We start from the raw sequence: 5,221 nt of genomic DNA, 5'->3' as shown, positions 1-5,221 counted from the left end.
ACTGGTTAACAACTTAATAGTACTGCCTAATGTTAACTAACGTCAACTGTTTGTTAATTGTCCTTCTCTTTTCAGAGCAAACATATATGATGAGATGCATGCAAATTTTGTTCACGATACCATCAATGGTTTAAATATGGTGTATCTGGTAGAGTTATTGTTACGTAACCTGCATTTTACAGGTCAGGATCAGATGGGATTAAAAAACTTTATGAGTCTACAAACATATGCAAGATACATTACTTTATTGCCCAGAGATGATATAGATTCTTTTTTGCAGGGAAACTTTACAAAGTGTGATTCGGAGTTAAATGTCACTGATTGGCAGCTTTACGTGTTGGTCAATCTTTGGGTCAAGTTTTGTTCGTATTTCTAGACAATATTCCAGCAGATGTTCTCTTCGATATGGGTATGTCAATCCTTAGATGGTTTTTACTTTATTGTCTTTTACGATTCATATAGCTATATATGTGTATATATAAAGTTATATATGTGTGCTTATACTAGACTACTTTTTGAATGAATGGGGATTTAGGTTGCTCTTTCATATGTAGAGTAAGAGTTGTTTGTATATGTATTTAGTGATTCTAATTGCTTAAGTTTCTTGAACACATAAAAAAGAAATGATGAATTTTTATTCCACAATTTTGATTTTTATTTCTCTTGACTTCTAAATCACAAAACTATGCTACTATAATTCAGTTTAGAGTTACTTAAACATTTTCTTAGAACAGGACAATTTCATGCTTTTGTAGTTGCACATGGTTTGGATCGTGATTCAATTGGGCGTGGAGTACGCCAATTCATGACTGCTCTTTTGCAACGACTTGAACAGGTGAGTTGTAAAATATATAAAATAAAGTTAATATTCCAAGATAATTTTCTTCCATTTTAAATTATGTTTAATAGGACGAAGAAGTTACTTACAGAAGAAGAAAAGAGTGATGTAAGTCAAGTCAGACGTGTTTATCATGAATACAAAGATTGTGTAATTAAACACGGTGGTCAAAGTTCTTTGAAGAACATGTATTTTCTTTTTTCTACTTTTTCTTAATTATACATCCCTGATTATATAATTTTTATGTTTTGATAAAAACTATCTTAAAAGAATGTGCTGATTAAGGCTGATGTAATCGCTGCAATATTATATGAAGTATCTTCACATGTCCTTATTTATGTTTTGATAAAAACTAAAAAGAATGTGCTGATTAAGGCTGATGTAATCGCTGCAATATTATATGAAGTATCTTCACATGTCCTTATTTATGCCTGTTGGTTGATGTTGATGACCTTAAACACCTATTTAAAATTTTTTCTTTACCTTTTGCTTCTACGCTGGAAATGTCAAAATTTAGCCCAACAACCACGTAATAAGCATTGCTACACTAACAATTGACCCGTATAAATTAGGTGACGAAACCCCACACGCCAACAAAAGGGAATAGCAACAAGTAACTACATTCGGTAAGTCATGTAAGTATTTAGTGTATTTGTTGGTCGCCTTTAACATGTTATGCGGTTGCTTGATTTTTCAAAATCAATCATGGATATGGTTTGAAGATGTATCTTTGTGGTAAAGGCTGAAGAACTTTTAGGCCATTATGAAGCATGTATATTTTTATCCTTCTTCAATATTATGTTTTAGTTCATGAACTGAACTCGGCTTTTATTTTTCGTGCTGATATAACCCGCTTACGTTCAAATGGTGCAAACCGACTATTCCCGCCGCAACGCGCAGGCCGGGCCGGGCTCGTTGTAGGACTAATAAGAACACATTAGCTAATGTTTTCATTATTACGGCTCCAACCGTTAGCTAAGCAGAAATCTTTCACAAGTATGGGGACTAATACGAGTGCATTTGCTAACGTATTTAGTACTTCTACGATAAGGTCTTCATTAAAAACTATATATAATTGGATTTATTTAGGCCCAGATAATCTTTCACATTCTATCATTGTGTTGTTGGGCAAGTGGTAATGACCCATACCTCTTTGTTAGAGTTTGGGAGTTTGATTCCCTGGGGTGACAACATTGCACACAATGATATCCCCCTATCTTGAATTCTACCCAAGGTCGCCTTTCGCACATAGCTTTGTGGGTGCACCGAGGAGGTTGGTTTTTACCGCCCATGCCCTCAAATTCGTTCGGGTTTCCTTCAGGGCATCAATCGGGTTTCCTCTCACACTCTCGTATAACTTTTCAAAAATTGATTTTGTATAATGATGTGTTATAACAAGTAGACTTTGAAATTTATTGATCATGAAACGGGACAGTTCTTTTCACGCAACCGAATTTTCTAGAACCGATATTATATGCTTCGGTCCTACTTTTGTATATAAAATGGGACTCATGACGGAACGGAACCGAACCGAGTTAGTTTAATCCGATCCCGTATCATGCACACCCCTAATGCCATGCCACCCTTGTAGTTTGTACGCTCTAGATTGTTGACTTTCACCTAGAGATGCACAAACCGGATAAAAAACCGGATTCGGACAAAAAAAAAAACCGGATTTTTTTGTCCGGATTTTTCGGAACCGGTTCCGGATCCGGTTCCGGTTCTCGGCGTCGGATTTTTTTCGGATTTTTTTCCGGAACCGGTTCTTTTTCGGATCTCGATCGGATTTTTTCGGATTTTTCTTGGACTAGGATTCGATTTTGCGAATTATATTTTTACCGGTTCTATTTTTTTTAACGTTTGACAACAATAATATAATCGGTATAAAGAAAAGTTATAATGCTCAAGACTCAAGTGCTCAACACAATAGATAATATAAATAACAATATTCGAACAATACAATTATATAAATAACACTTTTATTCGAACGATACAAAAATAAAAATAAAAACACTTTTATTCGAACAATACAATTATAATTAATACATTTCGAGTTTCGGCATGGCCATCACCCAATAATGTATTAAGACTAAAGTATATCGAGCTTCGGCATGGCCATCACCCGTTATACTTTAGTCGTCAAATGACCCAAATGTGTTATCTTGTTGAGCGCGTTGAGGATGGTGCCTTCGATCGTAGTCTTCAAAAGCGGGGTCATCAACTAGAGAAAGGTAAGCTTGTTGGTAACTCGATACATTCATTTCGGTTTGGTCCATATCAAACGGTTCATAGTCACCTTCATCCACTTCGTTTAGTTCATTGTCGGAATTCTCTTCGGTTGTTGTAGGTGATAATCCCGCTAAATTTTCTTCATACTCTATACATTCTTCAATGCCGTTATATAACGGACCTTCTAATAAAGTTTGATCTTGTATCCTATCTACCCCATCCAAATAATCTTTCAAACATACACATACTTTCACAGCTTGGGGGGTAAGTCTTGACCTTCTTTCCGATATAATTCGACCACTCAAAGAAAAGGCCGATTCGGAAGCTACGGTTGAAGCTTGAACGGTAAATAAGTCACGAGCCATAATGCTTAATATTGAATATGTGTCTTGTTTTGTTTCCCACCATTTTAAAATGTCAAGGTTGTTAAATTGTTCTTCACTCATGTTTAGTGCAAAGTTTGCCATCTTATAATTTCCCAACTCGCTTGTGGGTGCCGATGTTCGTGCGCGTTTGGAAGCGTCTTCACGTACCAAGTTAAAAAGACTTATTTTGAGGTCTCGGCTCCTTCGAGAAGATGATCCGGGTTGGTCAACAATTGGGTTTGATTGTCGACCATATTTTGTTGCATAAATACCAAACATACTCTCAAAAACATCATTAAAAGCGTGTACTTGGTTCAAAAGATAGTTGGGTTCGTCATCGAAAACACCATGCACACAATCAAAGTTTGTATATATTGTTGTCATCAATCGTTCAACCCCATTAAAATTTAATCGTGGGTCAAGTGCGGCCGCACATAAAAATACCTTCGGTATCTCTCCAAAATATTTTTTTAGTTTTTTTCTTATAAGAAAAATCGCTTGTCTAAAAATAACATTATTTGAGTTCGCAAATTCGCATATTTTTTCCGTCATTATATAAAATTAGAGATTAGAGAATATTTAGTGATTTAGAAAGAATTATGAGAATGTTTGTTGGTGCATTTTCAACCAAAGCATTACCATGTATTTATAATGGACTTTGTGGGGTTAAAATGGTAAAAAAAAAACTCAAAAAACTGCAAAAAAAAAAGGCTGAAACTGCAAAAAAAAAAAAAAAAAAAAAACGGCTAGTTTTTTTGAAAAACCGGATCGGATAAAATCCGATTTATATCCGGAAAAAATCCGGTTTTCTTGAAAATCTGGATCCGGTTTTTGCTGTGTCCGGTTCTGCTTCTGTCCGGTTCCGGATCGGGTCACCGGATCGGATCTGGATCCGGTTTTTTTTGCCCCATCTATACTTTCACCTTAATTGATTTTGTATAATGATGTGTTATAACAAGTAGACTTTGAAATTTATTGATCATGAAACGGGACACTTCTTTTCACGGAACCGTAGAACCGATATTATATGCTTCGGTCCTACTTTTGTATATAAAATGGGACTCATGACGGAACGGAACCGAACCGAGTTAGTTTAATCCGATCCCGTATCATGCACACCCCTAATGGCATGCCACCCTCGTAGTTTGTACGCTCTAGAGTGGTGACTTTCACCTTGATTGTATGCAATATTGAAATTTTCTTGCATTTCGTATATTGTAATGCACCTTTGGTTGTGCTTCTTTTATAAGTATAAATTTCTTCACTAAACATATCTTTTTGTTTATTTTACACTTGTTATCAGGTAATTAATAAGAATAAGATAGTAGTCAGAGGGATGCTTGTGTGATTATGGGCTATTACCTTTTCATCAAACTCATTTTCTTTCGCCATTACCATCTTTTTAATGGAAACAAATGTGCTAACATGTTAGGGCTTCAGAATGTTTCGACACTGAGTTACTATATATTTGATACCTTACCCCTATTTTTTGTGTGATATAACCTGATTGATACCACTGTTGTAAAAACTCCCGATTACAACTTTTTAAGAGCAGGCCGACTGTTGGTGACAGTCGGTCGATGAACAGATACAGTCGGTCGATGAACAACTACAGTCGGTCGATGAACAACTACAGTCGGTCGACTGTCAATGATTACTTGGTCGAAGTTCTGTTTACATTTAGGCAAATGGTAGTACTTTTTCAATCGGTCGATGTTCCTTCAATCGGTCGGTTTAGTACTTAAGTCGGTCGGTTTATCATATGTCGGTCTGTTTAAAGACAATCGGT

General features: G+C 35.8%; 1 long non-coding RNA gene across 1 annotated transcript; it reads left to right on the top strand.

The window, feature by feature from the left end:
* The first annotated feature begins 218 nt into the window (after nucleotides 1–218).
* LOC139865842 (uncharacterized) lies at nucleotides 219–1,057 on the top strand. The gene is made up of 3 exons (XR_011765120.1): nucleotides 219–409; nucleotides 756–835; nucleotides 910–1,057. It is a non-coding gene; the product is annotated as an uncharacterized lncRNA (long non-coding RNA).
* Nucleotides 1,058–5,221: the final 4,164 nt, after the last annotated feature.

Source organism: Rutidosis leptorrhynchoides, chromosome 9 (genome assembly GCF_046630445.1).
Source record: "Rutidosis leptorrhynchoides isolate AG116_Rl617_1_P2 chromosome 9, CSIRO_AGI_Rlap_v1, whole genome shotgun sequence".
Classification (NCBI taxonomy): Eukaryota; Viridiplantae; Streptophyta; class Magnoliopsida; order Asterales; family Asteraceae; genus Rutidosis; species Rutidosis leptorrhynchoides.
This window is presented reverse-complemented; position numbering and strand designations above follow the sequence as displayed.